The following is a 26,823-nucleotide window of genomic DNA, read 5'->3' on the forward strand; positions in this document are numbered from 1 at the left end:
TTGCAAAATTTATTGATATGACTCGACGACTAACAACGTACAACCCCCACCACTACTCTCTGATGACGCTTCGATGCACATGTATACAAGAAACATATGTCTCGTTTTTCGTTTCTTTTTTATACCCTGTATATATGTAATATATCTCAAGGTATACTAAGTTTAGTCCCAAGTTTGTAACGCTTAAAAATATTGATGCTATGAACAAAATTTTGGTATAGCTCTTCATAAAATCACCTAATTAGTACATTATCGGTCGTCTGTCTGTCTATCGTCTCTCGTCTGTCCGTCTGTCATCACGATTACTCAAAAAAGAAAAGAGATATCAAGCTGAAAATTGTATAGCGTGCTGAGGACGTGAAAAGTGAGGTCGAGTTCGTAAATGAGCAACATAGGTCGTCAATTGGATCTTGTAAACCGTGAAAGATAACCGTGTAAACCGTGAAATAACCAACTTTAGTTTGAAACATTTTTTCGTAAACAACACTGTTTACCCGTGAGGGCGTAAATTAGGCATAAATCGTATAGTATGTATTATATGAGGTTGTCAGTTATGTATGTGTGACATGTATGTATGTGTAATGTGACAGAGTAATCAACACTGCCTATACATGGTATTTTAACAATTCACTCAGTCAATTGTTTGTTTTAACTTGTCTTTTTTTTGTATTTTCATGCATAATGTTTGTGATCCACAAATATTTATTATGATGATTTTTCTTTTATGTCAATTTTTCCGAAGATAAATTTCAAACGATACACTCTCTTGTATCGATGTATGAAATATACTTCGTTTATGTTTTATTAGGCAACTCTTAAGCTGTATTTTATTTAGGTATATTATTATTTATATTTATTTCCCAATACACGAAAAAAATAGTTATTTTTATTAGTTTTATATGTTTTTACTAGACCGTTTTAGTTTGAACCCCCCACCCCCCTTGTTAATAAAAACAAAATTTAAGTTTTTTGTTCTTTCGTTTAAGTTCGTTATCAAATAAAAAAACTTATATAATTATTAGTCATATAATTATAATAAAATTATTTTATATTATTTTAATTATTTAAGCAAATTATTGTTTTTCAATTTCATTATCACTTCTATTTTATTATATTTTCCAAATATGGTTTTGTGGTTACGATATTCTCTATATTTCTGCAATTTATACAATTTTAAGGATACATCATTAGCCTAAATACAGTACTAAATGCTTTTCATAATATCAATTCACGAGAGTTGAAGTTCTTTTAGAAGGTATAAAGTGGGTATTAAACACTAATTGCAATTTATGAAATCTGTGCGTTATTATTGAAATAATCCGATAATGGTTATACCATGGTACAGCGAATATATAACTGACATGGTATGATCGTTAGATGAACAAAAATTGAAAAATAATAGTTAAAATTTGTAATATCGATATTTCCACAATGTTTTCTTAAACATTAATTACCTATATTTAAAAAACATTACTCATTAATTAAACTTGGGATTTCAATAAAACTTTATAAATACAATTTTTGATTAACAAAGTTTTCAAAAATCACAAAAAATTCCTAGGTCATCGGGCTTTTTATTATTATTTAATCGTTCAAAGTTGGCTGGAATGATGAATCATATAGGTTATCCTTTTCAATTGGATATTTCTATATCAAAAAATCTAGAGATGTTAATAAAAAATTATCTAAAATATTTAGACAATCTTGTAGTTTATAATAATACCATAAAAATATAAGGTAGTCGATGATATTAAAACAAAATTTTAATTTAATTATGAGTTCATCGAAGATCCATCATTTGATGAACAGAGACGACTATAGTAAGAGTATTGATGATTGAAGAGAGATATCTATATTATCAAAGTTATAAGCATCACTTGCACACAATATATTATATATTTTTCTAATTGTGTGGTATTTTAAAGCTGAAAATAATATTTACTTATTATATGTACCGTGCAATAAATCAAAACTTTTTTATATTACTATAGGGAAACAAACACCTTAAATTAAAATAAAATGGTAGGCCTTGATTGGGAATATCATAAAGTATGAATATAAAAGTATCGAATAGCTGATTATTTTATTAATATTTAATAAAAAAAATACTGAATTACTACCGGATACTGAATTACTATCCGGTATCCGACCGGATAGTGAAAACAGGCCGGATAGGCCAGATACCGGATAGTTACCGGATATCCGTTTTACCGAATAAATCAATTTTTCAAATATTGAACAAAAGCCTATTATCATGGAGCAGATATTTACCTGCGCAAGAACATATCGTATTAATTCTCTCTACCATAACATTTTGAACCAATTGTAGATGATTTGATTCCAACGAAATAATATTTTATGTACTAATCAAGCTTTTAACTAGACTTGAATTGTTCAAAGTTCATAAATTCGTATTTCAATTGAACCGTTTTACCAAAATGATGTATCAATCCTACCTAATAGGGATTAATCTAAAGTAGTGATTATTGAAAATGTATAAACACAAATTATATACTGCGTAGTTATCAGGAATTTATTTCGAAAAATTATTTCATTGAAATCAATTTTGTTGTTTTAAACTATTCCGTTCTAACCTTCATTAATTTGCTAGGTAACAGCTTTATTGTGAATAGGTATATAATTCGGCAAAATATACATTCATTAAGGTAGAATGTCCGTAAACCACTTTTTTAAATATTGAAATACAATTTTGACTATATCTCAAGAAAAAACCTTCGTTCGAAATTTTTTTCCCGTTATTTAAAAAGGATATTGGTAAAGTTGGAACTTTTTGCAATGGTAAAATGTCCCTGTTGACTAAAACTGAATTTTAAATCATATCTTAAATTTAAATCAACATTTCTACAGATTTTGTTCAAAACTAACTTAAGAATACCTTAATTTATGACTAATTCTGTTGTCACAAATATTGTACGTTTAAACTTGACTTTAACGGACATTACACCTTAAATATGAATGGCGATATATAAAGAGTATCTCTGATTAATATTAAAATAATACTATCAGAAATATAAAGAAACTAGCTTGATACCTACCCGCTTCGCTAGGTTTAATAGTAAAGACTGGTAAAGACCACCGTGTTATAGCCTTCACCTTCTTTGCTCTCACTTATCCCCCTTCCATAACTCTCGAAAAATTAATACGGATTGTTTTTCACAAATATATGTACAATTTTCAATTTTTTAATGCAAAATAGTCATAATTCATTGAGTATACCAGAACAGATTGGCATGAATTGTTTTTTTATCATTTTAACATTTTTACATTTACCTTTTTTACAGCAGTCTTTAATTTATGGGTCAAAATGATGCTCATAGATGTCGTAGTGAAATTAGTCTGATGTATGGGCTATATTATTGTAAAGTTTCTATCAAATATATTCAGTAGCTTTTGCGTGAAGCGTCACAAACAATCAAACAAACAACCTTACTTTCACATTTATAATATATAGAAATATATTATTTCGATTTGAATTGAAATTACAGTAATTTATAGATTGACAATTATTAAGCAAAACAAATTTATATGTTCTTTAAATCGGTAATACTGGTTATTTTTTACTTTAAGTGCTGGGGATGTTCGTAATCAAAGTTTGAAAGTACCAAAATTTTTATGTTGTAAGCTGGAATTGTAAAACGTTTCTTTTGGGATGATATTTATGAAGCTCTTCATTTCACTAAAAATTTACCTGGTTTACAAAAAGTGAAAGGTAAATGGAAAAACGTAGAAAATACCCGAGCAACATGGACTATTTCGGCCAGTCTATCATATAATTACAGTTTATAATAAGCATAGTTATTTCTATGGTAATTCCAGGACCCCGATTTCTATACAAGGAATTAATGTTTTGACATATAACCTTATAATATCAAATGTTTTCGGTTCTATTCAATAATAATTGTTATAGTAATGTCAAATTTGTGATAGAAATTTATTATTTTCACTCGAAATCAAAATATTACGATATATTCACGTTTTAAGATGTTTGATATTTGAAAATTCAAGTGATGGTTTTTTTTATTTTTGCTTGGGGTAGGATGTTTTTTCGGAAAAAAGTCACCAACACTGCTTTCTGGAAAATAATGATTCCAAGAACCAATAGAGGTGTATTGATATTCGTAACCCATGGGCTTCAAACATTTAAAATGACCAAATCTCTTATAGTGACCAGCCGTCATTAACTTTTATCGGCTATAACGATCAAAGCTTTCAAAATGAACTTTTTATACCATGTATATATGAAATATACATAGTATATTAAGTTTAGTCCTAAGTTTGTAACGCATAAAAATATTGATGCTACGAAAAAAATTTTAGTATAGGTGTTCACAAAATCACCTAATTAGTCCATTTCCGGTTGTCTGTCTGTCTGTCGTCTGCCGTCTGTCGTATAACGTTTTAATTGATTTAGCCTATATCGTCCAGGCTGGATAAGTCAGTTCAAGCAATCGCGATCTTTTTTCGCTTATGAAGATACAAGAGTTTTTTTTTCACTTTTAGAGGTTTTAGACAAAAGCAATATTAGAAACAATTTTAGTTAATTCCAAATGGAAGGATTATCCATAAATTGCATATGTCAAATACGCTCGACTGTCGCTTATAGAGGCCCAGTCAAGCAAATATCAATCAGTCTCAGTTATAGAGGTTCAACTGGGGGGAAGAAGGGAAAAAGGCTTTCCCTTATAGGGATTCATGTTTCTCCTTTCTAATAGGGGTTTAAAAAGATGAAAATGGGAAAGGCGGTTGTTCTGGCAATTATTCTCACTTGTAGACTTTTCTCGCTTATCCAAGAATGATTTAGTCTGGTTGGGCTGGAAAGAGCTGGTTCGACAATTTACTGATCTGGCCCCCAAAATCCATCTCCACTACGGTTTCTAATAGTAATATTACTATCTCTATTTAAAGAGAAAATAATTAAATTTAAACAAATCAAATCAAATAATTTCATAGAAATCAATGGCATTGTTAAATAGGAAGATTATAATCATATGAATTCATGTAACCGTAGACATTAATTTCAGAGTTATGTATTATTAGACGCACAATATATAATCGACAATATATCCTATATTCCACCACCTTCGGGGTATAGACATTCTGGTGGATGCTGAATTGTGAATGTATTCAAACCAGGGGATGTTACAATAGGTACACACAATAAACGTAGTCCTTTCGGTAAATAATGTTTTACCGAAACCTGACAACTAGTCACCTCGTTCCATGCATAAAGTCCCCATATTGTACAATGTGTGTATGTTTGTTGACTATACAGGATGGATGTCGGGACAACATCTCATCCCTTTCACCTTTTGTGTATTATGTGGATTTGTATAAATCTGCAACCTTGCCTGTGTTTAATTCAATACATTCTGCATGAGACTAAAGGTATTTATCAAAAATTACATGCGAATTTTTAAATCAACTGGTGTCATTTTTTTCGCCAAAGTTTAGGGAAAATTGACAACCCATAAACCTCCTACACACTTTCGCGATGTAGCACAAAGATAGGCGAGGAACGAGAATGTTAAGGTGATGATAGTTCGATAAAAAAGCGCATTTTTGCACCCGAAGTTGGCCGTTTCATTTTGAAATACAGTAAAAATACTTTCAAACAATTTCCTAATGATTGGAACAAGTGCAGCTTAATATTTGAATTTACAATAGAATAGGATTGAATTTAAAATTTGAATTCATTGATACAAAATCAATGAAGTTAAATAAACAAAATCATTACGAAAGAGATTGATTTTAGTTTCAAGCCATGCATTTTATTTATGGAAAATAAAATTGTACTTAGTTGGAATATCGTGTAAATAAAGCGAACCGATGAATTAAAAGAAAATTTCTTGCGTTGGTTTAAATAGAAGATTTGGTTATTATTATAGCATATCTAACATGTCTAGTCTATATGTGATTGAGCCAACTACATGAAGAAAATTTATAAGTGGTAGAACTAATGAAAAAAGATTGTTTAAAACCGTGTTACATTTCAAAACAACAATATTTGAAATTTGTTCGACAGTTTGTGTCAACTTCACCACTCAAGTCCGTACGGTAGTTGTATCACATCCGTGGCACCTTTCGCCATATTTGATCTCGCGATGAGGTTGAGGTAACCTCATTTCGGTTGGTATTAAGCTGGCCACACTATCAACTTATATGAGGCTTATATTTATCATTGAGACTTTGTTATCATTATCATAAACATGAAGATAATTGTGCCAGCTATACGCACTGAAACTGAAAGCTACCATAACAGTTCAATTCTGAAATCTTCTTTGAATACTACATTGAAAATGGACTGAGCCCAGTTTGTAGTAACAATGGTAGACGAATTCTATAAAACTTTTGCAAACTCAAACCTGAGTTAATCTGAGTTATCATTTTGTTTATGATAAAACAATTAATGAAACAAAAAACTCTGAATTGTTTATAGTCTAGGGTTTAGATGTCACATCGGACATTCGGTACATTTTACTATAAAATATTAGTACAATGTCAAGGACAACTGAAATGGGCAGTCAATTAAATGATAGGGTTTACTATGTGTGTTTAAACAATGTATATTTGCGAATTGTGCATTGTACATATGCAATCATAGTATCATAGTTCTGGGCATTGAAACTTTTAACTACATGTATACATTCCATGTTTAACAAAAAGAACAGAATACTTCGCAAAATACGGTAACTAAAAAGACTTGAGTCCTTAATAGGGAAATTCATGTGTTTTTTTAAATATATTTAATTCATTGTTTACACCGTGATAACATGTTTAAAAATGCTGTAATTAAGTGTAAAAAAATATTTAAAATAGATAATAATTTTGAGATCTTTAAACGCAGTCCTTTTGGCGTTCTCTTTTGATGACGTATTAATATGTGATCTGTCAATTGGTGACAGTTCAATGTATAATTTACACTTTAAAAAACTGAATTTACAACACAGAATTAACACACGTTATGGTCAAATTTTCTAATAAAAAGCTGTAGAATAATATAACTCAATGTAATACCATACAAAATATAAGTAATTAATACCATACAGTATGTCAACAAATTTGACAAGCAACATACTATGACATCACGTCCGTTTTAAAATTTGTATGTATGTCGTTGAAAACTATCTCTGGGTAATATTTCGTGCAAAACTGCATTGAGTTACATGTTCTGAGAGATATAATAAGTATGAAGCCACTTACTTTGATTATTTAGTACTTTTGATAAATTTTTTGTGGTTAATTTGTTTCTTTCAATCTCAGCTTTAACCTATCTAAGCTGCTGGTGAGCTTATAAATAACAATTATATTTACGAAAAGCAAACTTTCATATTGTATGAAAAATTTAATCTATAAGTAATAATAAAAAGAAATCATGTTTACGGGTTCGTAGATTTATTGTAGACCACACTGTCAAACAAGAATAACCATACATGATCAATTGAAGTATTGAAGCACATTACGTTGAGAACAGACGACGCAAAGCGACATGGAATAAGTGTATTATTCTTCTTACAAATATTATTTAAAGAATATAATAATAAAAAATAATCATAAATAAGTACTTTGATTCATTCGCTTGGTAGAAGGCGACATTATTATAGTGATCGGTTTATGTGTTGATTGATAGAATGTCCAATTTGCATAATAAATATGACATCTATATACATATTACTCTTAAAGAGGTGCTGTGATAAAACTTTTTTATTAATTGTTTAGTGGTCAATCTGTTCATGAGTTTTTCTTTTTATACACTAAGAAAAATTTAGAAAATCGTGATAGCTCCACGCGGAGTTCACAAATTCGAAGTTGAGTGAATATAATTATGATTCACACAAGTCTGTCGGAATCAAGGTAATTATGTAGCTTCTTTTAAACCAACTGCGCAAGGAAATCGAAGTTAAGTTTTAGATGCAGTTCAGACAACTATATTTGGATTGAATGAATGAATGAATCTGTTTTTGACACCAAAATAAATAGTACAATTAATAGATCTTCAATAGTTGACCTGGAACTTTTTACATTTCAAAGTGAGTATCTTTTTCTTACTTACATGACGTACAACATGACTGTCCATACATGGCATTTCAATAATTTACTCAGTCAATCGTTTGTTTTCACTTGCTTTTTTTTAAAATTTGCATGCATACAACTTGAAACTTTTACCACATATTCCTTGCGTAAAAGTTTTCCTTAAATTCTCAAACTTTTTTTAATCTTGCGTGATTGTATATAGAAGTCGTATGACGTCCAACGAATCATTTTTGTTCTGTCAGTAAATATATCGATTAATAATACCCTATTGACGGTGTGTTATACAAACCGCGTCCGTCATACACAAATAAATTTTGATTGGTATTAATGAATGTCTAATTATGTTTTCAACGCCTTTAACCCTTTTTCAGAAATGTATTTCTTTTGTAGTTTGAACGTTGTATGAAGGTATGCGTATATGGTGTTATTTTTTTTAGGGATATACCGTTAATTTGATGATCAATCGCAAGGCGTTATGCTGCCCGCAAGGCAATTACCGTAGAAATAAGTAAATTATTTGAATATTCAGATAAAAAAAAGTGTTTTTTGCATTTACATTCAAAGAAATATTGTTTTGGTAGCAAAAACATTTAAAACTTTTTTTGGTTGTTCAATCGCAATACATTTTTGATGAAGAATTTTATCTGAGTTCACACGAGGCCAGATTTATTTCACGCCAAAATATATATAAATAAAGTAGATAATACCTAATTAGTATTTCTGCGTTTAAAAAAATCCAGGCGCTATAACCATCCCCAATAATCTCTTCAATTATTCTAGTTTCTTATTTTTGGCATTTTTAACTTGTCAGCACTCGTGCAACCGTTCCGTAATCTTTAGTCTCATGATGAGAGATTTATTCACGCGTTCGGAACAAGCGTCAAATATTTCACGCGTTAAATATTCTCTAACTTTGTAAATCATAATATCTACATAATTTTATACGCGATTATTGAATGATGTTTGAGAGTGAAAATATTATTCCTATCACAAGTTTTTTAATTAACTGAGTACGACTTATATTTAATTAACGAAAGTACACGAATTGGCCCGAAAGTTTCACAGGCTAATATTTTTTGTCTACACTTTTACTCTCGTGATGAGAGTAGTTCTCACAATTTCTGAAAGACTAGAACAAAATATATTTAAAAAACTGTATATAGATTTAAAAACATTTGAAAAATAGATAAAATTATAAGATTCAACCGCATATACCATTTGAAAAATGTAAGTTACTCATAACGCGAGTGCTGATGGGTTAAATGCAACCAACTATAAAAAATAAAATATGTCGATAAAGAAGAATGCAATGAATTTTTCGATCTAAACCAGTAAAAACCATATTAAACCCCCTTAATTATAAAATTTTTAATCCTATGTCAATAAGTAAATAATTTTCAATGTGTTTTATAAAATTATATAACGGGTATGAAAAACAACCATGTATATATCACTTAATGTTTTTTTTATTAATAAAATTAAATGTTTCAACATCGTTCAACAAGGGCGATCAACTTGAAAAAAAAGTCAAATTGCTTTCGGACAAAAGTCCATTTTGAGGGTAGGATATAATTATTGTATTTTTTTCAATAATCCTAACCCTTTTATTACCCAATTGAAAAGGTCAGAAAATAAAAAAAATTAAATTAAATATGTAAATATTTGATACATGTAACGCCACGTGTATCTTTTATTTATTTACTAAACGAAAATTAAATCAAATTATATTAAATTTTAGTAATATTACATTGAGAGTATAAAGGGGTTGACTTTGCTTCTGCATTTCTATCCCCCCATCTAATAAAATTTACCGGTACTGTTTGTACGTTAACGTGCTTTACATAATTTACACTTTTAATGTCATCAATCTTTAAAGTGTGATCTTTTAACGTGTAAATTAAGTAAAATAGTTTAACACGAATAGGGTATTATCGTTAGTCAAAAATAAATTATGAAATTTGAAAAAAGTTAAAATTTATGTAAAAATTTACTTAAAATATTCTAATTTCGAGTCATAAAAGCACATTTTTCTTTTATAATATTAAAATTAAAAATCGTAATTTTTAAACTGTATATCACGTGATCTAAAATGCGGGCAAGCCCTGCTGTGATGTCATATCGGTATGAGCCATAGACCATCAGTTAGTTCAGAGTAGACAGCTGGGTATAATATATCCATAGAAAATAAGTATTTATATTTATTATAATCAGATGTCTATGTATATATCTGTCAAAATTTATTTGTGTTATTTCGTATAATGATGCCGATATTACGTCATCAAAATGGATGCCTGCGTTTTTGACAGTTTAAAAAAGGTTTAAAATTTATTTTAATTTTTTGGCGAAATGCGTGTACATTTTTCCGAAATAAATTTTTGGTGGCTTTTTATTAGCAAAATCAACATTTTGAAGTACTTTTTCAAATATAGTAATTGTGACAACAGAAAAAAATTTTACTCAAAATATCTTTTTTTTCAGAGATATTTGTTTTAAAAGTCGGAAATCGGTTTTTTATGCTCAGTAGATAACAGTTATAGTTTAAGATACAATTTAAACGTGTAAACACTGTAAACAGTGTTTGATGTAAACATGTTTAACATGCAAATAGATAGCGTAAAATAATATTACCAAAGAAGTGATCATTATGATACGATATAATATCTAATCTTAAACACTATAATTATAAACTTGAATTCAATTATATCGTCATACTAAATATATATGTTTTAATTTATCGATGATATAATATTATATGTATATTATCAGTATTGAATATTTTACAATTAATTAATATTTATAATAAATCAAATTAATTTATAATTTTCAAATAATTGTTATTATTAACTAATAACTGTATATACTAATAATGAAATGATATTTTCTATATGTTTTAATAATTATTATATTAATTATTAATTTAGAGTATGGTAATTACACTAAAATACACTTGAACTATTTTGGCTTTATCATCAGAGATAATTAAGTCTTTTTGGAATTTTTAATTATATTAAAGTATTTAAGTTGTGAGTAACAATTATTTTATATACTTTATAGTTTAATTAAAATGCGTGTACGATTAATTACTCAATTCTTGACATTGTTACTTGATATCGAAGTGGATTAATTTGCGTTGTAAATTCGTTAGTTACTTTTTGTTTTTCATTTTTCGTTCGATTGAGCGTTGAAATTGTTTAATCAAATTTTTTACTTCGATGATTAATTTAGACAAACAGTAAGAGAAATTTTTGGATTTTTGACTAAATATTCAAAATACTGAGTAACTAAATCAAAATTTTCAGTCCTCGATATTTCAAAAACTATGTCAGATATCGAAAAATTTACAGATTCGTTTTATTCATTGAAAATTTTAATGGGTATTAGATTGTGAATTATTAATACAAAATTTTGGTCTTTAATAGACCATTTTTTTACCCCCAAACTAAGAAAAAGGGGTGTTATAAGTTTGACCTCTATTTGTGTGTGTCCTTCTGTGCATCTGTCTGTCTGTCTGTCTGTGGAATCATAGCGCCTAAATGGATGAACCGATTTTGAGTTTTTTGGTTTTATTTGAAAAGTAATTTAATAGAGAGTGTTTCAAGTGCAAATTAAGGGTTCAGTATCCAAAAAAAAGACTAAAAATTGACGATGATATTCCAAATCGGCTCAGTTTGTAAAAGACTTTAAAGAAAAAGACAATTTAATGGAGAGTGTTCTTAGATATGTTTCAAATGCGAGTTGAAAGTTCCGTAGAAAAAAAATTTTCGGGGGATTTTTAAATTTGGTAAATTTCACTTGTTTTATTAACTTGTTCCCCCACTCCCTAAAAGTAATGTAGCTGAAAAAATGATAAATTCTCTCTCTCTCGAAAAAAAAAAAACATAAAAATTCCTTGAAAAATAATAATTACATATAAATATGTGTATTTATGTGATTTAAAGTACTCTAAACTCTAAACGAGGTAGAAGGTAGAGATATGATTTAAAATTTATCACAACACAAATATCACATTTCTGTGTACTTGCACTAAGTACTTATTAAAAAATAAAAATTTACAAATAAATTAAATAACATTCAACACTGAACAAGCAAGGTATGTTGTACTGTTTCGTATGTTATATATGTATATGTTACCGGCAATCTGCCAAACAGTAACAAGTACAGCTAAATATTTATATTTACAATAGATTGAATTTAAAATATGAATTCATTGGTACAAAATCACTGAAGTTAAGTACACAAAATCATTACCCCTATGAAAAAGATTGATTTTAGTTTAAAGTCATGTATTTTATTGATGGAAAATAAAATTGTACTTAGTTGGAAGATATAATCGTGTAAATCAAGCGAATATACAAATTAAAATAACATATCTTTACGTTTGCTTTAAATAGAAAATTAGGTTAGTACGAAAACATATCTATCAAGTTTTGTCCATATGTGATTGAGGCAACTGCATGAAGATTGTTGTTAACAGTTAACAGAGAGTTTGAAATAAACATATTGATTTTGGGTATATATGTAACAAGCATCGATAGCGTTGTGTCCTAAGTAGACATAGAACACTGCATAAACAAAAAAAATTTAAAAAAATAAATCTATCAGCAGGTATAAACCTTTTATTTTTTTACCTGCTCGTGTAGTTGTGACAATCACACCAGTATTTGTTATAATATTAAAATTATTAAAACAACAATATTTGAAATTTGTTACACAGTATATTACTTTCGTACAAACAACTGATGCGTTTGTGTCAGCTTCACCACTCAACCCCGTACGTTAGTTGTATCAGATTCGTGGCACCATTCGCCATATATGATCTCGTGGTGAGGTTGAGACAACCTTATATCGGTTAGTATTACGATTTTTTTTCAGTGCAGTTTTATTGAGAAATCTTGTATATTGCCTACACTCTTTAGGTAATATATAACCTATGTATTCTATAAAATATCATATTATATAAATTACCGGTAACAGATATATATTGTATATGTTGTTCAAGCTATAAGTTACAACATAACAGATATATTCATCTATCCTCCATATGTATATGTCATGAGGTTTGTATTATTACATTGCGATAACAATAATACATGCATTACTGTAAATTAATGTAATCTTGGCCATTTAAATTCAACTTGGATGTATGTATGTATCTATAGTACATGCATGCTATACACAACATGTATACCTCTAAGTCTGTCTACATGTCATGTGTTATATAGATTGATTATTTAGTATTCAATCAGTTTTGGGGCACGTTTCTTGGGTTTTCTGTCACTGGAATCCGTTATACGTTACCGGACTCATATCCGATCCAAAAATGTATATGGTTGCAGTAAATTTTATTTTGTAGAAAGTGCAAGCATTGAATCTGTTTGCAAACGAAGACTGTTTGAAAATGAGAAAGCTGAGACGTCGGCGGTTAAGTGGTTTAATTTTTTTACGCCGTTCTAAAAATAAGTTTCTTATCGTGGTAAATAAATTTTATTATTCAACTGATCGTGCTATGCGCGTTTGTAGAGCAATATTACTGTAAAGCGACTTGTAGTTATATTCATTTTAGACATCGAGCTGCGGTGTCCGAGTGGTTAAGGAGATGGACTCGAAATCCATTGGGTTCTACCCGCACAGGTTCGAATCCTGTCCGCAGCGATTCTTTTATTTTAAATTTTAATTTTTGAAATGCAAATAGAATTAGATTTATTGACTGCTGCATTCATGTTAAACATCGAGTTGCGGTGTCCGAGTGGTTAAGTAGATGGACTCGAAATACATTGGGTTCTACCTGCACAGGTTCGAATCCTGTCCGCAGCGATTCTTTTCTTTTAAATTTTTATTATTTCAATGAAAATAGCATTCGATTCACTGATTGCTGCATTCATGTTAGACATCGAGCTGCGGTGTCCGAGTGGTTAAGGAGATGGACTTGAAATCCATTGGGTTCTACCCGCACAGGTTCGAATCCTGTCCGCAGCGATTCTTTTCTTTTAAATTTTTATTATTTCAATGAAAATAGCATTCGATTCACTGATTGCTGCATTCATGTTAGACATCGAGCTGCGGTGTCCGAGTGGTTAAGGAGATGGACTTGAAATCCATTGGGTTCTACCCGCACAGGTTCGAATCCTGTCCGCAGCGATTCTTTTATTTTAAATTCTTGTTATTTAAATGCAAATAGAATTCGATTCATTGACTGCTGCATTCATGTTAGACATCGAGCTGCGGTGTCCGAGTGGTTAAGGAGATGGACTTGAAATCCATTGGGTTCTACCCGCACAGGTTCGAATCCTATCCGCAGCGATTGTTTTATTTTAATTTTAATTATTTCAAATGCAAATAGAATTAGATTTTTTGACTGCTGCATTAATGTCAGACATCGAGCTGCGGTGTCCGAGTGGTTAAGGAGATGGACTTGAAATCCATTGCGTCCGCAGCGATATTTCTATTTTAAATTTTAATAGGCTAAAATATAAACAGTGGAATTTTAATAAAAACACTGACTTAATTTCTTCTAACAGAAAATCGATACGAATTTTTTGAAGGATGATTTATTGAAAAATAAAATTTGAAAGTTTTTGGTTCATTTTCGTTGTTTTGGTATCAAAATATCTAAGAGTTAGGTTAGGTTAGGTTAAAGTGGCTGTCCTGGGGTGGGACACACTTAGACCATATGACCATGAACCATTTGGAGCTGTTTCAGAACAGCAGGAGAGCTTTGACGTCGACGGACGCCAGGTCGGACAGGTCGTCAAAGAGAGGCTGGCTCAAGTAAGTCTATCTCCTCATCTATCTCCTCAGTCAAGAGCTGGGCAGTGACAGAAAAGGTGAGACATTGTCTCCTTCTCTTCACCACTGTGACAGCTTCTGCAATAGTCGTGATACATTGCCAGGCCCAGACGTATAGCATACCTGCTGCCCAACCACTGTCCTAGCCGCAACAACTACGCGAACAGAGGTCCTTGGGAGTGATATAAGATCTTCGGAACGCCTGCGATTGTACTCAGACCATAGATAAGAGTTAAGATTAGTATCAAAAAATGTCTCTCTTGGGATTATGTACACAATTTTATAAACACCCCATATACATCAGGTATGAACGAATGATAGATGTATTACTGGATACGTGTATATATATGATCATATAACATAGATATTATACATATATATATATATATATATATATTTTATAATACAAAATGAATAATTAAAATATTACGAATAAATGATTATAATCGTTAGAATATGTGTTATGTGTTACGATTTGTGTTATATCGTTCTGTTCTTATAGTTCTTATAGGTATGTGACTATGTGAGCATTGTTTGCTGTCAATTCATCAATTATACAAATTATGTATATCAAATGGAATACTTCAAGTAATTTAATAAACTTTATATGCAGACTTTTTATTTTATTTTTTATTTTTTGTAGATAAATATATAATCAAAATCAGTTATAGTGAAGATACCACGAATGTAGGTCTTTTAAAAGTCATGGGCCCCAGATATGGCCCTTTATGCCCATTTTTACCATTTGTTTTGAATGATTTGTCCCGAGTTAGAGGTAAATTCTAAAAAAAAGAAATGCATGCTGAAAAAATTAGTGGTTTTTATACTGTTTCACTTCGTTTTTGGTTTTTCTGAATTTACGGAAAATCCTAAAATTGAATTTTTAGACCAAAAAATGCAGTTATTAAATCAATCACAAAAATTCTCTTAAATTGAGGTCAATATAACCTAAAAATACCATCCATTGTAAGTTTGGTCAATACCCCAACTTCTGAGCTAACTTAGAAAAATTCGGACTTCGAAAAAATGGTAAGTTTAGAATTATTTTAGATTGACTAAATTTTAGACGCTAGAATAGACTGCGGCTCAAATTTTGCGGGCAGCTGTTCTCATCTAGAACCGGAGATATTGATCAACATTCGTTTGAGGCTACCCTGAGGGCTACCTAGAGGTTTGTGTAGATGTGGACACCGTTAGTTTAAATCCAAATTTGCGACCTCCTACCTTTCAATAAAAAAATTCTACAACGCTTAGAAGATCAAAAAAAGGGCTCGAGTTTCATTAAATTGCGACATATATATCTCCAGTTCTAGATAGTTTACACACCGAGCAAGTAAAGAATGTCTCAGATTCTTATGTCTGTTCCCTTCGGCTTCGTCTCGAGCGACAATGAACATGATATCTGACACATTCTTTATTTTTTCTCCCTAGGTATGTAATATACCTTTATATAGAGATTCAGTCACGATCTTTCATAATCGATGTCGTTATAATCAATTCTAACTGTATTTATTTATTTCAGCAGTTACTTCAATATCAAGTATTAATTAATATTATTAAATGTATATTTAAGTGATTATTATAATTAGTTCTTTACCAATTTGATTTTTATGTCTAGTTGAAAACTTGTTCAGACAATCACACCCTTTTTAATTATTATGTAATTGAAGAGAAATGAAACATGTTTTTTTTTTCTGTACGTAAACAGATCATATTTTATTTAATAGAGAATCGAAAAAGGGAAAATAACAACTAACAGAGTAAACAAGTAAAATACCCTGCATTAACTGAATTGGATATCAATGTTTGAATTTATTTTTAACCCTCAAACTAAAAAAGGGGGTGTTATAAGTTTGACCGCTATGTGAGTGTGTTTGGTGGTCTGCGGCATCGTAGCGCCTACACGAATTAACTAATTTTGAATTTTTTTGTTTTCTTTGAAAGGTAATTTAATGGATAGTGTTTTTAGCTATGTTACGTATCCGAAAAACTATAAAATGACGATGATCTTCTAAATCGGTTTGGAAAAGGCTTTAAGGAAGAAGGTTCTGTAGCCGAAAAATTTGTCGGGGGTTTTTAAAATTTTGTAAATTTCAATTTTGAAAAAACATGCATTAAAAATTTAATACCATTTACGACCAAATCTTTGGTATACACACTGTATAATGTAAATACAATAGAGATCATATTTGTACGCATAGTTGTAACTCGAGAAGTAAATTACTGCTAGGTATACTAAATATTTAAAAAACTTTGATATGATTTAATTAAATGTTATTTGATTAGTGTTTTATTATTAATTAAAACAATTAAAATTGTATGATATTAAAGCTGTTACTTGTAACTTCATATCTGTTAATTTTTATATAAAATCAAAAAATATATAAATGTCCTTAATGTTTAAAGGGTTTTTATACCATGCATATATGAAATATACATAGTATATTAAGTTTAGTCCCAAGTTTGTAACGCTTAAAATATTGATGATACGCACAAAATTTTGGTATAGGTATTCATAAAATCACCTTATTAGTCCATTTTCCATAACTCAAAAACGAAGAAAAAATAAATCAAGCTGAAATTTTTACAGCGTAATCAGGACGTAAAAAGTGAAGTCGAGTTCGTAAATTAGCAACATGGGTCAACTGGGTCTTGGATCCGTAGGACCCATCTTGTAAACCGCTAGAGATAGAACAAAAGTTTAAATGTAAAAAATATTTCTTATAAAAAAATAACCAACTCTTGTCTGAATCATTTTTTCGTAAACACCACTGTTTACCTGTGAGGTGTTTTGCATATATTTATCAATTAAAAATTGATGTAATTATCTATAAAATCAAGCCAATTATATTTTCCTTGGAACATAAACAACGATATATACAGAACTTTCCTAAATGATTTAAAGTTATGTTCTCGGTTTGAAGAGTTTCAAGAAAAACTAGAGCAGTAAAACTGTGTATATAAACTGTTTTCTTTGTTTAAGTTGATATACAATGGAACCTGTTAATGCTGTTGGCATTGTTTTCGCCACGTCCATACTAATCTAAAACGATATTTCCGTCTAAATAGGGGAAATTCATGTATTTTTTTTCATATTTTTAATTCATTGTGTACATGAAGTTGCTGTAATTAAGTGTAAAAAAATATTAAAAATAGTAAATAATTTTGAGATGTTTAAACGCAGTTCTTTTGGCGCTCTCTACTAATGACGTATTCATATTTGATGAGCTGTCAATTGGTGACAATTCAATATATAATTCACATTTAAAAAAAATTAATTTACAACATAGAATTTACACACGTTATTATTAAGTTTTCTAATAAAAAGCCGTAGAATAATATAACTCAATGTAATACCATACAAAATATAAGTAATTAATACCATACAGTTTGTCAACAAATCAGACAAGCCACATACTATGACGTCACGTCCGATTTAAAATTTGAATTTGTCTCACTGAATTTGTACTCTTATTAAATAATTTTTAGTAATTAAACAGTTATTAATTACTAAAATAATGGCTTAGTTGAAATATAATATTTGAATCAAATTTAAATATCACGAATATTCCCTATTGGTGAAAAAAAAAATTTCTCGATTTGTTTTTTTTTTTTTTTTCGTAGGGCTCTTTGAAAATTTATTCATTGAAGAAATTTAGAACAGTTTAACTGTAATAACCATTCAGGTAACCAATATTTCAAAACAACAATAAAATGTGACATCATAATACTCTGTACTCCATATAAATATTGTTTTCGTTGTGTAGACCGCCAGTGAAATAGTTTAGAATAAGAGATTAGAAAAAGAGACACTTGGTGACATATGACAAGCAGCTTACAGCATACATACAACTTACAGGACATTGTAAACTATTTTTTTGTTGCTTTATTTATATACTTTCTGCTACAAATTTATTGTTTTCACCTCGAAAAAGTAAAATTCGAAAATTTTTCACCTTGAAAATTTTTTAGTATGTTATAGTTGGCAAAACATATTATTATATTTTAAAAATATTGGGGCATCTTATCGATTAATTAAGAGAGTAATTAATTAAATAAAAATTTACTACGTATCATAACCTGTTATGAGAATGTTTATGTTATTTAGTGTATTTTTAATTAATTAAACTTCTTAATTGATCAGTAAGGTACCCAAATTTTTGTTTTATACAGTTTTTCGCATTTAAGATGAAGACACCCTCACACTTTCGTCATTTAGAGGAATATCAATTTGAAAAGTTTCACTGTCATACAAAAATTTCAAAACTCGAGTCCATTTCACGAGAGTTTTGAAAGAGAAGTTCATTTAGGAGAGTAGGTAGTTTTCGAGGTATTCGCCTTATATTTGAGGCCATATTTTCAAAAATATTTATCCGATCGTCAAATGAACCTGATTTTCGCATTTTTGGGTCATATTTACCCTATGCACCAAGTTTTATCCAATTCTGAGAGTAAAAAATTTTTCCGGTTTTTTCGATTTTTTTGAAGGGGTACGTACCCCATAAGAAAATTGCAAAAAATTGAGAAAAAAATATTATTTCCGATTTTGACAAAACTCAGTTTATAAGCTAATTTTGACCCAAAAAATTCAAAAATCGCGTTAAATTCGCAATTGAGACGGTAGTTTTGGAGATATTGCAAATTCACCCAATATTTCTGGCCATATTTCCAAAATTACTTATCCGATTGTTAAATGAACTCGATTTTTGGATTTATTGGGTCATATTTACCTTATAAACCAAGTTTTATCCAATTCTGAGAGTAAAAAATTTTTTCGGTTTTTTCGATTTTTTTGAAGGGGTACCCCTTAAGAAAATTGCAAAAAATTGAGAAAAAAATATTATTTCCGATTTTGACAAAACCCAGTTTTTAAGCTAATTTTGACCCAAAAAATTCAAAAATCACGTTAAATTCGCAATTGGGACGGTAGTTTTGGAGATATTGCAAATTCGCCCAATATTTCTGGCCATATTTCCAAAATTACTTATCCGATTGTTAAATGAACTCGATTTTTGGATTTATTGGGTCATATTTACCTTATAAACCAAGTTTTATCCAATTCTGAGAGTAAAAAATTTTCTCAGTTTTTTCGATTTTTCCAAGGGGTGCGACCCCTTAAGTGGCGAAAGTGTGAATGTGTCTTCATCTTAAATGCGAAACACTATCTGTATATATAAAAATAAATTGCTGTGCGTTAGTCTCGCTAAAACTCAAAAACGGCTGGACCGATTTTCAAAATTTTTTTTTGTTTTGTTCGCTATAGTTCAGGGATGGTTTAGAAAAAAAAATTGATTACCTTTTGTTTCGGACAGTTTCTTAAAAAACTAATGTAATAAAAGGAATAACAAATATCTTGGGTCTTTGTCCAACTTATTACTGTGTGTCCGAAACAGTAATGAATCGTAATTGAAATGGAAAGGACCATTTCGGAATAATTAGATTCAATGCGGAATAATTTCAGAGACTGAACGGAATGAAAATGTTGGCTCTACAGTCAGATTCATAAAATATCTCGAAAATTACTCATTTAATGGTCAAATAAACACGATTTTTGTAATTTTCGGGTCAAAATTACCTTATAAACTTAGTTTTATCGAAATCGGAAACAAAAACTTTTTTTACACTTTTTGCAATTTGTAAAAATCGAAAAAATCATAAAAAATTCAAAAAAACACAATTTTTGTAATTTTTGGTTAGGTTGGGTTAGGTTGGGTTGGGTTAGGTTGGGTTAGGTTGGGTTAGGCTGGGTTAGGTTGGGTTAGGTTGGGTTGGGTTGGGTTGGGTTGGGTTGGGTTGGGTTGGGTTGGGTTGGGTTGAGTATGGGTGTGGGTGTGGGTGTGGGTATGGGTATGGGTGTGGGTGTGGGTGTGGGTGTGGGTGTGGGTGTGGGTGTGGGTGTGGGTGTGGGTGTGGGTGTGGGTGTGGGTGTGGGTGTGGGTGTGGGTGTGGGTGTGGGTGTAGGTTTTTTTTTTATTACTGGCGAGTCACCCTCCTTAATGACTGTCAAATTTCTCGGCTAATATTACTAAATAAATTTTTCTGTACTGAATCAAAAAGTTATTTACCTGGCTTCTAACGGGCATATCTAACACGACATTTTTTTTATTTATTTTATTTTTTTAAAACTTACGTATATGATTGTGAATAATACTAAACAGAATTGGTTACGAAAATTTTTCAACGTAAAACATTTTTGTAATACATATTTAGAGAAAAATTTTCTTTTTTCTGACAGCTTACTTTAAACAATATTTGATTTGAAATTGTTGAAAATTTCTACGAAATATAATTTTTTTTTGTTTCTTAGAATACTTAAATAACCTTTAAACAGGGATGCAAATAAAGACAAGGCTTTGTACTTTTTTTCGTTTCCAAAAATTTGAGTACATCAACGGCTAGAGAGAGTCAATTTAAATATTTTTATATTATTGCAATTAAATTTTTTACTACTTACACGATTTTGTCGTAAAAACAGTTTTTAGAAGCAATTTTTTTCATATTTGACTTAACGATTATCATGTTAGTCATATACATCGAGCTGCGGTGTCCGAGTGGTTAAGGAGATGGACTTGAAATCCATTGGGTTCTACCCGCACAGGTTCGAATCCTGTCCGCAGCGATTCTTTTATTTTAAATTTTAATTATTTAAATGCATATAGGATTAGATTCATTGACTGCTGCATTCATTTTAGACATCGAGCTGCGGTGTCCGAGTGGTTAAGGAGATGGACTTGAAATCCATTGGGTTCTACCCGCACAGGTTCGAATCCTGTCCGCAGCGATACTTTTATTTTAAATTTTTCTTATTTAAATGCAAATATAATTCGATTCACTTATTGCTGCATTCATGTTACATATCGAGCTGCGGTGTCCGAGTGGTTAAGGAGATGGACTTGAAATCCATTGGGTTCTACCCGCACAGGTTCGAATCCTGTCCGCAGCGATTGTTTTATTTTAATTTTAATTATTTTCAATGCAAATAGAATTAGATTCTTTGACTGCTGCATTCATTGTAGACATCGAGCTTCGGTGTCCGAGTGGTTAAGGAGATGGACTTGAAATCCATTGGGTTCTACCCGCACAGGTTCGAATCCTGTCCGCAGCGATTCTTTTATTTTTAATTTTTATTACAATTAGATTCATTGACTTTCTGTATTTAGTGTAAACATCGAGCTGCGGTGTCCGAGTGGTTAAGGAGATGGACTCGAAATCCATTGGGTTCTACCCGCACAGGTTCGAATCCTGTCCGCAGCGTTTATTTAAATTTTTATATGTCTAGACAGTCTATTTAAGTTGGTTGGGTTGCACCAGTTGCAAATAAATTGTATTTTTATCTAAGCGAATCAACAAATCTAGTTTATCACAATTTTTCTTGTTCACAGAGAACACAATTTTAAGAAAAAAGGAAAATTCAAACAAATTTCCCGACAAATTTAAAAGATGATGGAAGAAGAATATTATAACGTTAATGACATTTTCGTAAAATTTATCGTCAGATAAATTGTGTTCATCTTTAGAAAAATTATTTGAAAGTGAGTGTCTGCACACGGATTTTCTTCAATAGATTATTGCATTAATCCGGTATGGAAGCATGAAACACCCATCTCCGTACAAGAAGTACCTCTACGATACCGTATAGTGTTAAAGATTGTATCAACAAAAATATATTAGGTACACTCTTGTTCAACAAAATTGAAACTAACATGATATATTAATTCTTTTCAGTATGTACACAAAATTTCATGTTTTAACCAATGGATTTCAAGTCCATCTCCTTAACCACTCGGACACCGCACCTCGATATAAATGATATATATGGTGATGGTGGAATTTGTTCTGAAAAAAATTGCTTCTACAAACTGTTTTTACGACAAAATCGTGAAGTAGTAAAAAATTTAATTGCAATAATAAAAAAATATTTAAATTAGCTCTCTCGTGCCATTGACGTCAGAAAATGTTTTTACCGAAAAACTGCACGAAAAAAAGTAAACAGACGCCTGCTCTTTATTTGCATTCCTACTTTAAGGTTATTTAAGTATTCTAAGAAAGAAAAAATTATATTTCGAAGAAATTTTCAACAATTTAAAATCAAATATTGTTTAAAGTAAGCTGCAACTTACTGTCTAATTTGAATATAGTTACTAGTAGTGCTTTTATAAACTATTTTAACGGCATAGCACTCACTAGTATTTTTAGAATTAAAAAAATTAATTCATATAAAATTATGTAGAGGTTATGATTTACAAAGTTAAAGAAAATTCAGCGCGCGTTAGACATAAAAGAGGTGAAAAAAACCAAAAATTTTGAATTGAAAATTCTTTGAAACGTGCAAATAATTTTGATCACGAATATACAACGTCTTACTAAAAACTTACAACCAACAAGCAACCACTAATGGGATCAATTTATCATAATATTCGAAGAATGGGGGGAAAATATGTGTACTACTAGATATTTAGCAGATACGAGAGAGATTATTAGCGGAATCTGTTTAAAATATTATACTTATATAACATATAACCACGTTATATAAACCACCACCAACGTCTATTAACTAAGAGTATTCAAAATTATGATTTTAATGGATTCGAAAATTTTAATTGTATATGCAATCAAATTAAGTTTTAGTGTATATTAATTGAAAAAAATATATTTATATCCAGCAGACAAACTTTATATGTTTTCAAAGTGATTAACAACTTCCGTTTTATTAATTCAATGATATTATTTTTGTTATAAAAATTTATTTTTTATTTAGGGTTCAGTTATTCTCTCTCTTAATTAAAATTTAAAATAAAAGAATCGCTGCGGACAGGATTCGAACCTGTGCGGGTAAAACCCAATGGATTTCAAGTCCATCTCCTTAACCACTCGGACACCGCAGCTTGATGTCTAAAATGAATGCAGCAATCAGTGAATCCAATTATATTTGCATTTAAATAATTAAAATTTAAAATAAAAGAATCGCTGCGGACAGGATTCGAATCTGTGCGGGTAGAACCCAATGGATTTCGAGTCCATCTCCTTAACCACTCGGACACCGCAGCTCGATGTCTACCATGAATGCAGCAATCAGTGAATCGAATTATATTTGCATTAAAATAAGCAAAATTTAAAATAAAAGAATCGCTGCGGACAGGATTCGAATCTGTGCGGGTATAACCCAATGGATTTCAAGTCCATCTCCTTAACCACTCGGACACCGCAGCTCGATGTCTACCATGAATGCAGCAATCAGTGAATCGAATTATATTTGCATTAAAATAAGCAAAATTTAAAATAAAAGAATCGCTGCGGACAGGATTCGAACCTGTGCGGGTATAACCCAATGGATTTCAAGTCCATCTCCTTAACCACTCGGACACCGCAGCTCGATGTCTACCATGAATGCAGCAATCAGTGAATCGAATTATATTTGCATTAAAATAATAAAAATTTAAAATAAAATAACCGCTGCGGACAGGATTCGAACCTGTGCGGGTAGAACCCAATGGATTTCAAGTCCATCTCCTTAACCACTCGGACACCGCAGCTTGATATATATGGTAGATATGGTGATGGTTGAATTTCTTCTGAAAAAAATTGCTTCTACAAACTGTTTTTACGACAAAACGTGAAGTAGTAAAAATCATTATGAAATTAAACTACGAGACCTTTTCAGGTGTCGTTCCGTTAAACCTTTAATCGATTTTTTTTAAAGTGTGAAAGATTCACATGACCTTCGTTCAAATAATAAAAGATCTGTATCATCGTAATATTTTAACTTAACCCTTCACGTCACGGTAGTGTGTAAAATCATGTTTTTTTAATTTATATTAGAAAAGTAGGGATTTTAGATAAAACTTTATTTATTTAACTTATAGTTAACACTCTTATTCTAAATGCTGCTCAGATACTCGTAGAAAATGTAATTATTATTCTAAAACCTTTACTAAAAAAGCCCATCCTTAAAAATTAGACATAATCTACTCATTTACAAATAAAATTTACAAAAAACCTCCGACAAATTTTTCGGCTACGGAACCCTAATCTCGCATTTGAAACGTATCTAAGAACACTCTCCATTAAATTGCCTATTTCCTTAAAGCCTTTTCCAAATTGAGCCGATTTGAAAGATCATCGTCAATTTTTTTTTTTTCGGGTATGGAAAATTCTACCACTTTTATTGTGATAATTTGTTCTCCTAAAATTTAGGGACGTCTCAATCTTTTTGAACAACCTCTATCTAAATTCATGCAACCAAGTTGCACGATTTGAATTTAAGCCCACGTTCACATTAAGATTTATGAGTTAACCAAGTAGGCCATCAAGGCCACTATTAACAATGTCTTTCAAAGTCTGGATCTGTTTTTAATAATAATAATAATATCAATAAAAACAGCAGACTGAAAAATGAAATTTATATGAAGTAGTCATTCTTTTAAACAACTAAATCAGATCTGGGCATGTTTTATTTATACAATGTGTTTAAAAAGTATTCTGAATGGACTAATTATATAATAACATAGGGAACAGCTAAGTCAAGTGGTTTTGTATTCTTAATAATTCCGTGTAAAATTTGTAATTCAAATAATTTTAGCTCTTTAGCCTAAGGCGTTTAGCGGTCTAAGGCGTTTGCCCTTGACTGTTTGTCCATTTAGACTTAGATAGCGGGTTCGAATCCAGGCAGCGGCAGTGTGAACAATTTATAATGAATGGAAAGCAGAATTGATCACATTGTCGTCGCTTGGATAAGAACGAAGTAACCGACTCCACCCTCATCAAAATGTAATTGTAAATATGTTTGTAGTTAAATAAATAAAGATTAACAAATAATGTGTTAAGTAAACTTATTTATAAAAGCCATGTGCACTAAGTATTAAAATTTAAGCTGCAGTTAAAATTTTAACTCAAATACTTAAAAATTGAAGGCACTTGCCCTAAAATTAAGTTTCGAGAAAAGCTCGTTTGAAATTTTTAGTAACAAAATCTTAACACCTACAAAAAAATCGATACCAAAAATGCATTTAAAAAATTGACTCTTTCGGAACATTTATCTCTTAAAAAACATTTATTTGGCAAAATTGTATTTATTTATTTTGTACTGGATTCGAAGAAAAAGCTTCCAATTTTCTTTGCTTATTCCATTTGTATTTTATTTTAATATTTTGTTAATTTAAATCAGGACTTGAAAAAATTATATATCTGTCAAAATTTAATCATCGATTTGTTAACCTCACGTTCAAAGTTCATTTGATTGGCCATTGCCTAATTTAGCAGCAAGATTCATTAACGAAATGAAACCTCGATTATTATCGTTTATAGTTTTGACAACTTTATTATTAAATTTAGACTTATTTTGAATTTTTATAAGAAGAAAAGTTTAATCAAAGAAAATTAACTACAATTTAAACTTTAAACTTTACAACTTGATTCAATTTGTGATAACTAAGTTATGCTTAAAGAAAATTGTTTTAACAAAAGTCGTTGCCATTTTTGTGGGGAACACTTTCGTAATTTAAAGTTTAGTTTTATACGCCTTACAGCTTTTTAGAAATACAGAAAGTTTTATTGGATGTCTGTTCGAAAACAGTTAAAGATCAAGTTTTAAATTCCAAAAAATGTGTCTAATAAAAATAAAAACATATTCTTGTTCGAAACATTTTTTCGAAAAATTCATATCCATTATCATAAATAATTGTCAAATAAAATTTTATATTATTTATAAATTTTATTAAACGTCAAAATTAATATTTAATACTGTCAACTAAGAATTCTTTTTTAATGCTCACCTTGCAACATTAATTTATAGCCCGTAAGCCCATGCCTAAAAACCGTTGAAACTTTGCTTTACGCGTGTTGTTTATTTCTTGTAAGACATAAGAAAATTATCGATTTCGGGGTATTGTTTTTTCCGGGGCTAGGCAAATTTTTGATTACGTTCCCAAACTTCAAATTGACAGTTGTTCATTTTTTGTTATTCTAATAAGAAGGTTATCGAATAAT

At 30.2% G+C, this 26,823-nt stretch overlaps 14 non-coding genes across 14 annotated transcripts; 9 read left to right on the forward strand and 5 right to left on the reverse strand.

The window, feature by feature from the left end:
* Positions 1-13,622: 13,622 nt before the first annotated feature.
* On the forward strand, positions 13,623-13,704 carry Trnas-cga. The gene has a single exon. It is a non-coding gene; the product is annotated as a tRNA-Ser (tRNA).
* Positions 13,705-13,946: 242 nt separating this feature from the next.
* On the forward strand, positions 13,947-14,028 carry Trnas-uga. Its single transcript has one exon. It is a non-coding gene; the product is annotated as a tRNA-Ser (tRNA).
* Positions 14,029-14,108: 80 nt separating this feature from the next.
* Trnas-uga lies at positions 14,109-14,190 on the forward strand. Its single transcript has one exon. It is a non-coding gene; the product is annotated as a tRNA-Ser (tRNA).
* Positions 14,191-14,270: 80 nt separating this feature from the next.
* On the forward strand, positions 14,271-14,352 carry Trnas-uga. Its single transcript has one exon. It is a non-coding gene; the product is annotated as a tRNA-Ser (tRNA).
* Positions 14,353-21,375: 7,023 nt separating this feature from the next.
* On the forward strand, positions 21,376-21,457 carry Trnas-uga. Its single transcript has one exon. It is a non-coding gene; the product is annotated as a tRNA-Ser (tRNA).
* An 80-nt stretch (positions 21,458-21,537) lies between these two features.
* Positions 21,538-21,619, forward strand: Trnas-uga. Its single transcript has one exon. It is a non-coding gene; the product is annotated as a tRNA-Ser (tRNA).
* An 80-nt stretch (positions 21,620-21,699) lies between these two features.
* Trnas-uga lies at positions 21,700-21,781 on the forward strand. The gene has a single exon. It is a non-coding gene; the product is annotated as a tRNA-Ser (tRNA).
* An 80-nt stretch (positions 21,782-21,861) lies between these two features.
* Trnas-uga lies at positions 21,862-21,943 on the forward strand. The gene has a single exon. It is a non-coding gene; the product is annotated as a tRNA-Ser (tRNA).
* A 67-nt stretch (positions 21,944-22,010) lies between these two features.
* On the forward strand, positions 22,011-22,092 carry Trnas-cga. Its single transcript has one exon. It is a non-coding gene; the product is annotated as a tRNA-Ser (tRNA).
* A 1,549-nt stretch (positions 22,093-23,641) lies between these two features.
* Trnas-uga lies at positions 23,642-23,723 on the reverse strand. The gene has a single exon. It is a non-coding gene; the product is annotated as a tRNA-Ser (tRNA).
* An 80-nt stretch (positions 23,724-23,803) lies between these two features.
* Trnas-cga lies at positions 23,804-23,885 on the reverse strand. The gene has a single exon. It is a non-coding gene; the product is annotated as a tRNA-Ser (tRNA).
* Positions 23,886-23,965: 80 nt separating this feature from the next.
* Trnas-uga lies at positions 23,966-24,047 on the reverse strand. The gene has a single exon. It is a non-coding gene; the product is annotated as a tRNA-Ser (tRNA).
* Positions 24,048-24,127: 80 nt separating this feature from the next.
* Trnas-uga lies at positions 24,128-24,209 on the reverse strand. Its single transcript has one exon. It is a non-coding gene; the product is annotated as a tRNA-Ser (tRNA).
* Positions 24,210-24,289: 80 nt separating this feature from the next.
* Trnas-uga lies at positions 24,290-24,371 on the reverse strand. The gene has a single exon. It is a non-coding gene; the product is annotated as a tRNA-Ser (tRNA).
* Between the last annotated feature and the right edge of the window lie 2,452 nt (positions 24,372-26,823).

Source organism: Chrysoperla carnea, chromosome X (genome assembly GCF_905475395.1).
Source record: "Chrysoperla carnea chromosome X, inChrCarn1.1, whole genome shotgun sequence".
Lineage (NCBI taxonomy): Eukaryota > Metazoa > Arthropoda > Insecta > Neuroptera > Chrysopidae > Chrysoperla > Chrysoperla carnea.